General features: G+C 46.8%; 1 protein-coding gene across 12 annotated transcripts in view; it reads right to left on the minus strand.

The window, feature by feature from the left end:
- Positions 1 to 13,122, minus strand: part of ATP2B2 (ATPase plasma membrane Ca2+ transporting 2) — a 513,240-nt gene extending 500,118 nt beyond the window's left edge. For 11 of the 12 annotated variants that reach the window (XM_077277286.1, XM_077277282.1, XM_077277285.1 and 8 more), the window contains exon 1: positions 12,975 to 13,107. The gene's annotated coding sequence lies outside the window, so the exon portion shown is untranslated. Of the gene's footprint in view, positions 1 to 12,974 lie in introns of all 12 variants that reach the window. The other variant, XM_077277278.1, reaches the window with a different exon arrangement.
- Positions 13,123 to 14,742: the final 1,620 nt, after the last annotated feature.

Here is a 14,742-nt window from a genome sequence, read left to right on the forward strand (position 1 = left end):
GAGCTCCATCATCATTATCACTATGATCACTGACAAAATGTAATGACACATGAGAGGCTGAGCTCCATCATCATCATCACTATGATCACTGACACAATGTAACGACACATGAGGGGCTGAGCTCCATCATCATCACTATGATCACTGACACAATGTAACGACACATGAGGTGCTGAGCTCCATCATCATCATCATCACTATGATCACTGACACAATGTAACGACACATGAGAGGCTGAGCTCCATCATCACCATCACTATGATCACTGACACAATGTAACGACACATGAGAGGCTGAGCTCCATCATCATCACTATGATCACTGACACAATGTAACGACACATGAGGGGCTGAGCTCTATCATCACCATCACTATGATCACTGACACAATGTAACGACACATGAGGGGCTGAGCTTCATCATCATCATCACTATGATCACTGACACAATGTAACGACACATGAGGGGCTGAGCTCCATCATCATCATCACTATGATCACTGACACAATGTAACGAGACATGAGAGGCTGAGCTCAATCATCATCATAACTATGATCACTGACACAATGTAACGAGACATGAGGGGCTGAGCTCCATCATCATCACTATGATCACTGACACAATGTAACGACACATGAGAGGCTGAGCTCCATCATCACCATCACTATGATCACTGACACACTATAACGACACATGAGGGCCTGAGCTCCATCATCATCATCATCACTATGATCACTGACACAATGTAACGACACATGAGAGGCTGAGCTCCATCATCATCATCACTATGATCACTGACACAATGTAACGACACATGAGAGGCTGAGCTCCATCATCATCATCACTATGATCACTGACACAATGTAACGAGACATGAGAGGCTGAGCTCCATCATCATCATCACTATGATCACTGACACAATGTAACAACACATGAGAGGCTGAGCTTCATCATCATCATCACTATGATCACTGACACAATGTAACGAAACATGAGAGGCTGAGCTCCATCATCATTATCACTATGATCACTGACACAATGCAACGACACATGAGAGGCTGAGCTCCATCATCATCATCACTATGATCACTGACACAATGTAACGACACATGAGAGGCTGAGCTCCATCATCATCATCACTATGATCACTGACACAATGTAACAACACATGAGAGGCTGAGCTCCATCATCACCATCACTATGATCACTGACACAATGTAACGACACATGAGGGGCCAAGCTTCATCATCATCATCACTATGATCACTGACACAATGTAACGACACATGAGAGGCTGAGCTCCATCATCATCATCATCACTATGATCACTGACACAATGTAACGACACATGAGAGGCTGAGCTCCATCATCATCATCATCACTATGATCACTGACACAATGTAACGACACATGAGGGGCTGAGCTCCATCATCATCATCATCACTATGATCACTGACACAATGTAACGACACATGAGAGGCTGAGCTCCATCATCACCATCACTATGATCACTGACACAATGTAACGACACATGAGAGGCTGAGCTCCATCATCATCACTATGATCACTGACACAATGTAACGACACATGAGAGGCTGAGCTCCATCATCATCATCACTATGATCACTGACACAATGTAACGACACAAGAGGGGCTGAGCTCCATCATCATCATCATCACTATGATCACTGACACAATGTAACGACACATGAGAGGCTGAGCTCCATCATCACCATCACTATGATCACTGACACAATGTAACGACACAAGAGGGGCTGAGCTCCATCATCATCATCATCACTATGATAACTGACACAATGTAACGACACATGAGAGGCTGAGCTCCATCATCATCATCACTATGATCACTGACACAATGTAACGACACATAAGAGGCTGAGCTCCATCATCACCATCACTATGATCACTGACACAATGTAACGACACATGAGAGGCTGAGCTCCATCATCACCATCACTATGATCACTGACACAATGTAACGACACATGAGAGGCTGAGCTCCATCATCATCATCACTATGATCACTGACACAATGTAACGACACATGAGAGGCTGAGCTCCATCATCATCACTATGATCACTGACACAATGTAACGACACATGAGAGGCTGAGCTCCATCATCATCATCACTATGATCACTGACACAATGTAACGACACATGAGAGGCTGAGCTCCATCATCATCATCACTATGATCACTGACACAATGTAACGACACATGAGAGGCTGAGCTCCATCATCATCACTATGATCACTGACACAATGTAACGACACATGAGAGGCTGAGCTCCATCATCATCACTATGATCACTGACACTATGTAACGACACATGAGGCTGAGCTCCATCATCATCATCACTATGATCACTGACACAATGTAACGACACAAGAGGGGCTGAGCTCCATCATCATCATCACTATGATCACTGACACAATGTAACGACACATGAGAGGCTGAGCTCCATCATCATCATCATGACTATGATCACTGACACAATGTAACGACACATGAGGGGCTGAGCTCCATCATCATCATCACTATGATCACTGACACAATGTAACGACACATGAGAGGCTGAGCTCCATCATCATCATCACTATGATCACTGACACAATGTAATGACACATGAGGGGCTGAGCTCCATCATCACCATCACTATGATCACTGACACAATGTAACGACACATGAGGGGCTGAGCTCCATCATCACCATCACTATGATCACTGACACAATGTAACGACACATGAGGGGCTGAGCTCCATCATCACCATCACTATGATCACTGACACAATGTAACAACACATGAGAGGCTGAGCTCCATCATCATCATCACTATGATCACTGACACAATGTAATGACACATGAGGGGCTGAGCTTCATCATCATCATCACTATGATCACTGACACAATGTAACGACACATGAGAGGCTGAGCTCCATCATCATCATCACTATGATCACTGACACAATGTAACGACACATGAGGGGCTGAGCTCCATCATCATCATCACTATGATCACTGACACAATGTAATGACACATGAGGGGCTGAGCTCCATCATCATCATCACTATGATCACTGACACAATGTAATGACACATGAGGGGCTGAGCTCCATCATCATCATCACTATGATCACTGACACAATGTAACGACACATGAGAGGCTGAGCTCCATCATCATCATCACTATGATCACTGACACAATGTAATGACACATGAGGGGCTGAGCTCCATCATCATCATCACTATGATCACTGACACAATGTAACGACACATGAGGGGCTGAGCTCCATCATCTTCATCACTATGATCACTGACACAATGTAACGACACATGAGAGGCTGAGCTCCATCATCATCATCACTATGATCACTGACACAATGTAATGACACATGAGGGGCTGAGCTTCATCATCATCATCACTATGATCACTGACACAATGTAACGACACATGAGAGGCTGAGCTCCATCATCATCATCACTATGATCACTGACACAATGTAACGACACATGAGGGGCTGAGCTCCATCATCATCATCACTATGATCACTGACACAATGTAATGACACATGAGGGGCTGAGCTCCATCATCATCATCACTATGATCACTGACACAATGTAATGACACATGAGGGGCTGAGCTCCATCATCATCATCACTATGATCACTGACACAATGTAACGACACATGAGAGGCTGAGCTCCATCATCATCATCACTATGATCACTGACACAATGTAATGACACATGAGGGGCTGAGCTCCATCATCATCATCACTATGATCACTGACACAATGTAACGACACATGAGAGGCTGAGCTCCATCATCATCATCACTATGATCACTGACACAATGTAATGACACATGAGAGGCTGAGCTCCATCATCATCATCACTATGATCACTGACACAATGTAACGACACATGAGAGGCTGAGCTCCATCATCATCATCACTGTGATCACTGACACAATGTAACAACACATGAGGGGTTGAGCTCCATCATCATCATCATCACTATGATCACTGACACAATGTAATGACACATGAGGGGCTGAGATCCATCATCATCATCACTATGATCACTGACACAATGTAACAACACATGAGAGGCTGAGCTCCATCATCATCATCACTATGATCACTGACACAATGTAACGACACATGAGAGGCTGAGCTCCATCATCATCATCACTATGATCACTGACACAATGTAACGACACATGAGGGGCTGAGCTCCATCATCATTATCACTATGATCACTGACATAATGTAACGACACATGAGGAGCTGAGCTCCATCATCATCATCACTATGATCACTGACACAATGTAACGACACATGAGAGGCTGAGCTCCATCATCATCATCACTGTGATCACTGACACAATGTAACGACACATGAGGGGCTGAGCTCCATCATCATCATCACTATGATCACTGACACAATGTAACAACACATGAGAGGCTGAGCTCCATCATCATTATCACTATGATCACTGACACAATGTAACGACACATGAGAGGCTGAGCTCCATCATCATCATCACTATGATCACTGACACAATGTAACGACACATGAGGGGCTGAGCTCCATCATCATCATCATCACTATGATCACTGACACAATGTAATGACACATGTTGGGCTGAGCTCCATCATCATCATCACTATGATCACTGACACAATGTAACGACACATGAGGGGCTGAGATCCATCATCATCATCATCACTATGATCACTGACACAATGTAACGACACATGAGGGGCTGAGCTCCATCATCATCATCACTATGATCACTGACACAAAATAATGACACATGAGAGGCTGAGCTCCATCATCATCATCACTATGATCACTGACACAATGTAATGACACATGAGAGGCTGAGCTCCATCATCATCATCACTATGATCACTGACACAATGTAACGACACATGAGAGGCTGAGCTCTATCATCATCATCACTATGATCACTGACACAATGTAACGACACATGAGGGGCTGAGCTCCATCATCATCATCATCACTATGATCACTGACACAATGTAACGAGACATGAGGTGCTGAGCTTCATCATCATCATCACTATGATCACTGACACAATGTAACGACACATGAGAGGCTGAGCTCCATCATCATCATCACTATGATCACTGACACAATGCAACGACACATGAGAGGCTGAGCTTCATCATCATCATCACTATGATCACTGACACAATGTAACGACACATGAGAGGCTGAGCTCCATCATCACCATCACTATGATCACTGACACAATGTAACGACACATGAGGGGCTGAGCTCCATCATCACCATCACTATGATCACTGACACAATGTAACGACACATGAGAGGCTGAGCTCCATCATCACCATCACTATGATCACTGACACAAAGTAACGACACATGAGGGGCTGAGCTCCATCATCACCATCACTATGATCACTGACACAATGTAACGACACATGTGGGGCTGAGCTCCATCATCATCATCATCACTATGATCAATGACACAATGTAACGACACATGAGGGGCTGAGCTCCATCATCATCACTATGATCACTGACACAATGTAACGACACATGAGAGGCTGAGCTCCATCATCACCATCACTATGATCACTGACACAATGTAACGACACATGAGAGGCTGAGCTCCATCATCACCATCACTATGATCACTGACACAATGTAACGACACATGAGGGGCTGAGCTCCATCATCACCATCACTATGATCACTGACACAATGTAACGACACATGAGAAGCTGAGCTCCATCATCATCACTATGATCACTGACACAATGTAACGACACATGAGGGGCTGAGCTCCATCATCATCACTATGATCACTGACACAATGTAACGACACATGAGAGGCTGAGCTCCATCATCATCATCACTATGATCACTGACACAATGTAACGACACATGAGAGGCTGAGCTCCATCATCACCATCACTATGATCACTGACACAATGTAACGACACATGAGGGGCTGAGCTCCATCATCATCACTATGATCACTGACACAATGTAACGACACATGAGAGGCTGAGCTCCATCATCATCATCACTATGATCACTGACACAATGTAACGACACATGAGAGGCTGAGCTCCATCATCATCATCACTATGATCACTGACACAATGTAATGACACATGAGAGGCTGAGCTCCATCATCATCATCACTATGATCACTGACACAATGTAACGACACATGAGGGGCTGAGCTCCATCATCATCATCATCACTATGATCACTGACACAATGTAACGAGACATGAGGGGCTGAGCTTCATCATCATCATCATCACTATGATCACTGACACAATGTAACGACACATGAGGGGCTGAGCTCCATCATCATCATCATCACTATGATCACTGACACAATGTAACGACACATCTGGGGCTGAGCTTCATCATCATCATCACTATGATCACTGACACAATGTAACGACACATGAGGGGCTGAGCTTCATCATCATCATCACTATGATCACTGACACAATGTAACGACACATGAGGGGCTGAGCTCCATCATCATCATCATCACTATGATCACTGACACAATGTAACGACACATGAGAGGCTGAGCTCCATCATCATCATCACTATGATCACTGACACAATGTAACGACACATGAGGGGCTGAGCTCCATCATCATCATCACTATGATCACTGACACAATGTAACGACACATGAGGGGCTGAGCTCCATCATCATCATCACTATGATCACTGACACAATGTAACAACACATGAGAGGCAGAGCTCCATCATTACCATCACTATGATCACTGACACAATGTAACGACACATGAGGGGCTGAGCTTCATCATCATCACTATGATCACTGACACAATGTAACGACACATGAGAGGCTGAGCTCCATCATCATCACTATGATCACTGACACAATGTAACGACACATGAGGGGCTGAGCTCCATCATCATTATCACTATGATCACTGACACAATGTAACGACACATGAGGGGCTGAGCTTCATCATCATCATCACTATGATCACTGACACAATGTAACGACACATGAGGGGCTGAGCTCCATCATCATCATCACTATGATCACTGACACAATGTAACGACACATGAGGGGCTGAGCTTCATCATCATCATCACTATGATCACTGACACAATGTAACGACACATGAGAGGCTGAGCTCCATCATCACCATCACTAAGATCACTGACACAATGTAACGACACATGAGAGGCTGAGCTCCATCATCACCATCACTATGATCACTGACACAATGTAACGACACATGAGAGGCTGAGCTTCATCATCATCATCACTATGATCACTGACACAATGTAACGACACATGAGAGGCTGAGCTCCATCATCATCATCACTATGATCACTGACAATGTAACGACACATGAGGGGCTGAGCTCCATCATCATCATCACCATCACTATGATCACTGACACAATGTAACAACACATGAGAGGCTGAGCTCCATCATCATCATCACCATCACTATGATCACTGACACAATGTAACGACACATGAGAGGCTGAGTTCCATCATCATCATCATCACTATGATCACTGACACAATGTAACGACACATGAGGGGCTGAGCTCCATCATCATCATCACTATGATCACTGACACAATGTAATGACACATGAGAGGCTGAGCTTCATCATCATCATCACTATGATCACTGACACAATGTAACGACACATGAGAGGCTGAGCTCCATCATCACCATCACTATGATCACTGACACAATGTAACGACACATGAGAGGCTGAGCTCCATCATCATCATCACCATCACTATGATCACTGACACAATGTAACGACACATGAGAGGCTGAGCTCCATCATCACCATCACTATGATCACTGACACAATGTAACGACACATGAGAGGCTGAGCTCCATCATCATCATCACCATCACTATGATCACTGACACAATGTAACGACACATGAGAGGCTGAGTTCCATCATCATCATCATCACTATGATCACTGACACAATGTAACGACACATGAGAGGCTGAGTTCCATCATCATCATCATCACTATGATCACTGACACAATGTAACGACACATGAGGGGCTGAGCTCCATCATCATCATCACTATGATCACTGACACAATGTAACGACACATGAGGGGCTGAGCTTCATCATCATCATCACTATGATCACTGACACAATGTAACGACACATGAGAGGCTGAGCTCCATCATCACCATCACTATGATCACTGACACAATGTAACGACACATGAGAGGCTGAGCTCCATCATCACCATCACTATGATCACTGACACAATGTAACGACACATGAGGGGCTGAGCTCCATCATCACCATCAGTATGATCACTGACACAATGTAACGACACATGAGAGGCTGAGCTCCATCATCACCATCACTATGATCACTGACACAATGTAACGACACATGAGAGGCTGAGCTCCATCATCATCATCACTATGATCACTGACACAATGTAACGACACATGAGAGGCTGAGCTCCATCATCATCATCACTATGATCACTGACACAATGTAACGACACATGAGGGGCTGAGCTCCATCATCATCATCACTATGATCACTGACACAATGTAACGACACATGAGGGGCTGAGCTCCATCATCATCATCATCACTATGATCACTGACACAATGTAACGACACAGGAGGGGCTGAGCTCCATCATCATTATCACTATGATCACTGACAAAATGTAATGACACATGAGAGGCTGAGCTCCATCATCATCATCACTATGATCACTGACACAATGTAACGACACATGAGGGGCTGAGCTCCATCATCATCACTATGATCACTGACACAATGTAACGACACATGAGGTGCTGAGCTCCATCATCATCATCATGACTATGATCACTGACACAATGTAACGACACATGAGAGGCTGAGCTCCATCATCACCATCACTATGATCACTGACACAATGTAACGACACATGAGAGGCTGAGCTCCATCATCATCACTATGATCACTGACACAATGTAACGACACATGAGGGGCTGAGCTCTATCATCACCATCACTATGATCACTGACACAATGTAACGACACATGAGGGGCTGAGCTTCATCATCATCATCACTATGATCACTGACACAATGTAACGACACATGAGGGGCTGAGCTCCATCATCATCATCACTATGATCACTGACACAATGTAACGAGACATGAGAGGCTGAGCTCAATCATCATCATAACTATGATCACTGACACAATGTAACGAGACATGAGGGGCTGAGCTCCATCATCATCACTATGATCACTGACACAATGTAACGACACATGAGAGGCTGAGCTCCATCATCACCATCACTATGATCACTGACACACTATAACGACACATGAGGGCCTGAGCTCCATCATCATCATCATCACTATGATCACTGACACAATGTAACGACACATGAGAGGCTGAGCTCCATCATCATCATCACTATGATCACTGACACAATGTAACGACACATGAGAGGCTGAGCTCCATCATCATCATCACTATGATCACTGACACAATGTAACGAGACATGAGAGGCTGAGCTCCATCATCATCATCACTATGATCACTGACACAATGTAACAACACATGAGAGGCTGAGCTTCATCATCATCATCACTATGATCACTGACACAATGTAACGAAACATGAGAGGCTGAGCTCCATCATCATTATCACTATGATCACTGACACAATGCAACGACACATGAGAGGCTGAGCTCCATCATCATCATCACTATGATCACTGACACAATGTAACGACACATGAGAGGCTGAGCTCCATCATCATCATCACTATGATCACTGACACAATGTAACAACACATGAGAGGCTGAGCTCCATCATCACCATCACTATGATCACTGACACAATGTAACGACACATGAGGGGCCAAGCTTCATCATCATCATCACTATGATCACTGACACAATGTAACGACACATGAGAGGCTGAGCTCCATCATCATCATCATCACTATGATCACTGACACAATGTAACGACACATGAGAGGCTGAGCTCCATCATCATCATCATCACTATGATCACTGACACAATGTAACGACACATGAGGGGCTGAGCTCCATCATCATCATCATCACTATGATCACTGACACAATGTAACGACACATGAGAGGCTGAGCTCCATCATCACCATCACTATGATCACTGACACAATGTAACGACACATGAGAGGCTGAGCTCCATCATCATCACTATGATCACTGACACAATGTAACGACACATGAGAGGCTGAGCTCCATCATCATCATCACTATGATCACTGACACAATGTAACGACACAAGAGGGGCTGAGCTCCATCATCATCATCATCACTATGATCACTGACACAATGTAACGACACATGAGAGGCTGAGCTCCATCATCACCATCACTATGATCACTGACACAATGTAACGACACAAGAGGGGCTGAGCTCCATCATCATCATCATCACTATGATAACTGACACAATGTAACGACACATGAGAGGCTGAGCTCCATCATCATCATCACTATGATCACTGACACAATGTAACGACACATAAGAGGCTGAGCTCCATCATCACCATCACTATGATCACTGACACAATGTAACGACACATGAGAGGCTGAGCTCCATCATCACCATCACTATGATCACTGACACAATGTAACGACACATGAGAGGCTGAGCTCCATCATCATCATCACTATGATCACTGACACAATGTAACGACACATGAGAGGCTGAGCTCCATCATCATCACTATGATCACTGACACAATGTAACGACACATGAGAGGCTGAGCTCCATCATCATCATCACTATGATCACTGACACAATGTAACGACACATGAGAGGCTGAGCTCCATCATCATCATCACTATGATCACTGACACAATGTAACGACACATGAGAGGCTGAGCTCCATCATCATCACTATGATCACTGACACAATGTAACGACACATGAGAGGCTGAGCTCCATCATCATCACTATGATCACTGACACTATGTAACGACACATGAGGCTGAGCTCCATCATCATCATCACTATGATCACTGACACAATGTAACGACACAAGAGGGGCTGAGCTCCATCATCATCATCACTATGATCACTGACACAATGTAACGACACATGAGAGGCTGAGCTCCATCATCATCATCATGACTATGATCACTGACACAATGTAACGACACATGAGGGGCTGAGCTCCATCATCATCATCACTATGATCACTGACACAATGTAACGACACATGAGAGGCTGAGCTCCATCATCATCATCACTATGATCACTGACACAATGTAATGACACATGAGGGGCTGAGCTCCATCATCACCATCACTATGATCACTGACACAATGTAACGACACATGAGGGGCTGAGCTCCATCATCACCATCACTATGATCACTGACACAATGTAACGACACATGAGGGGCTGAGCTCCATCATCACCATCACTATGATCACTGACACAATGTAACGACACATGAGAGGCTGAGCTCCATCATCATCATCACTATGATCACTGACACAATGTAATGACACATGAGGGGCTGAGCTTCATCATCATCATCACTATGATCACTGACACAATGTAACGACACATGAGAGGCTGAGCTCCATCATCATCATCACTATGATCACTGACACAATGTAACGACACATGAGGGGCTGAGCTCCATCATCATCATCACTATGATCACTGACACAATGTAATGACACATGAGGGGCTGAGCTCCATCATCATCATCACTATGATCACTGACACAATGTAATGACACATGAGGGGCTGAGCTCCATCATCATCATCACTATGATCACTGACACAATGTAACGACACATGAGAGGCTGAGCTCCATCATCATCATCACTATGATCACTGACACAATGTAATGACACATGAGGGGCTGAGCTCCATCATCATCATCACTATGATCACTGACACAATGTAACGACACATGAGGGGCTGAGCTCCATCATCTTCATCACTATGATCACTGACACAATGTAACGACACATGAGAGGCTGAGCTCCATCATCATCATCACTATGATCACTGACACAATGTAATGACACATGAGGGGCTGAGCTTCATCATCATCATCACTATGATCACTGACACAATGTAACGACACATGAGAGGCTGAGCTCCATCATCATCATCACTATGATCACTGACACAATGTAACGACACATGAGGGGCTGAGCTCCATCATCATCATCACTATGATCACTGACACAATGTAATGACACATGAGGGGCTGAGCTCCATCATCATCATCACTATGATCACTGACACAATGTAATGACACATGAGGGGCTGAGCTCCATCATCATCATCACTATGATCACTGACACAATGTAACGACACATGAGAGGCTGAGCTCCATCATCATCATCACTATGATCACTGACACAATGTAATGACACATGAGGGGCTGAGCTCCATCATCATCATCACTATGATCACTGACACAATGTAACGACACATGAGAGGCTGAGCTCCATCATCATCATCACTATGATCACTGACACAATGTAATGACACATGAGAGGCTGAGCTCCATCATCATCATCACTATGATCACTGACACAATGTAACGACACATGAGAGGCTGAGCTCCATCATCATCATCACTATGATCACTGACACAATGTAACGACACATGAGGGGCTGAGCTCCATCATCATCATCACTATGATCACTGACCCAATGTAACGACACATGAGAGGCTGAGCTCCATCATCATCATCATCACTATGATCACTGACAGTCCTGCTGCCGTCAGTCCTGGTCCCGCCGCAGCCCATCACTCCATGTCGGCACTTGCTGCGGCCCCGCAGTCAGGAGTCACCTTGCAGCAGCAGCAGAGCCGCCCGCACCATCGGCCGCACGGGGGGGACGCACACACAGCCTCACCTGCCTACACGCTCATCCTCAGCGTCCGCATCTACACAGGAGCAGCGCACATGCCGGGAGCCCCTCTGCCGACCGTACCATCCGCGCCCAGCAGGTAGGGGGGAGCAGTGACAGCATCCAGTGGTGCAGTGAGATCACAGGAGATGCACGGAGCGATGTTTACTGGCTGCAGATGAGGAGGAGGAGGAGGCACCAAGGCTGCACATCCACCAGCCTGCAGGAGTCACTCAGCCATTGTACTGGCAGCTGTGCCCGGGAGAGCTGACACACAATGTCTGCATGAGGAGTGCCGCACAGGGGAGAGGGAGGGGATGCAGCTGCTGCTCAGGTCACCACTACACAGGGGAGAGGGAGGGGATGCAGCTGCTGCTCAGGTCACCACTACACAGGGGAGAGGGAGGGGATGCAGGTGCTGCTCAGGTCACCACTACACAGGGGAGAGGGAGGGGATGCAGCTGCTGCTCAGGTCACCACTACACAGGGGGGAGGGAGGGGATGCAGCTGCTGCTCAGGTCACTACTACACAGGGGAGAGGGAGGGGATGCAGCTGCTGCTCAGGTCACCACTACACAGGGGAGAGGGAGAGGATGCAGCTGCTGCTCAGGTCACCACTACACAGGGGAGAGGGAGGGGATGCAGCTGCTGCTCAGGTCACCACTACACAGGGGGGAGGGAGGGGATGCAGCTGCTTCTCAGGTCACTACTACACAGGGGAGAGGGAGGGGATGCAGCTGCTTCTCAGGTCACTACTACACAGGGGAGAGGGAGGGGATGCAGCTGCTGCTCAGGTCACTACTACACAGGGGGGAGGGAGGGGATGCAGCTGCTGCTCAGGTCACCACTACACAGGGGGGAGGAAGGGGATGCAGCTGCTTCTCAGGTCACTACTACACAGGGGGGAGGGAGGGGATGCAGCTGCTGCTCAGGTCACTACTACACAGGGGGGAGGGAGGGGATGCAGGTGCTGCTCAGGTCACCACTACACAGGAGGGAGGGGATGCAGCTGCTGCTCAGGTCACCACTACACAGGGGAGAGGGAGGGGATGCAGCTGCTTCTCAGGTCACTACTACACAGGGGGGAGGGAGGGGATGCAGCTGCTGCTCAGGTCACTACTACACAGGGGAGAGGGAGGGGATGCAGCTGCTTCTCAGGTCACTACTACACAGGGGAGAGGGAGGGGATGCAGCTGCTGCTCAGGTCACTACTACACAGGGGGGAGGGAGGGGATGCAGCTGCTGCTCAGGTCACCACTACACAGGGGGGAGGAAGGGGATGCAGCTGCTTCTCAGGTCACTACTACACAGGGGGGAGGGAGGGGATGCAGCTGCTGCTCAGGTCACTACTACACAGGGGAGAGGGAGGGGATGCAGCTGCTTCTCAGGTCACTACTACACAGGGGAGAGGGAGGGGATGCAGCTGCTGCTCAGGTCACTACTACACAGGGGGGAGGGAGGGGATGCAGCTGCTGCTCAGGTCACCACTACACAGGGGGGAGGGAGGGGATGCAGCTGCTTCTCAGGTCACTACTACACAGGGGGGAGGGAGGGGATGCAGCTGCTGCTCAGGTCACCACTACACAGGGGGGAGGGAGGGGATGCAGCTGCTGCTCAGGTCACTACTACACAGGGGGGAGGGAGGGGATGCAGGTGCTTCTCAGGTCACCACTACACAGGGGAGAGGGAGGGGATGCAGCTGCTGCTCAGGTCACCACTACACAGGGGGGAGGGAGGGGATGCAGCTGCTGCTCAGGTCACTACTACACAGGGG

Source organism: Ranitomeya variabilis, chromosome 8, assembly GCF_051348905.1.
Source record: "Ranitomeya variabilis isolate aRanVar5 chromosome 8, aRanVar5.hap1, whole genome shotgun sequence".
Classification (NCBI taxonomy): domain Eukaryota; kingdom Metazoa; phylum Chordata; class Amphibia; order Anura; family Dendrobatidae; genus Ranitomeya; species Ranitomeya variabilis.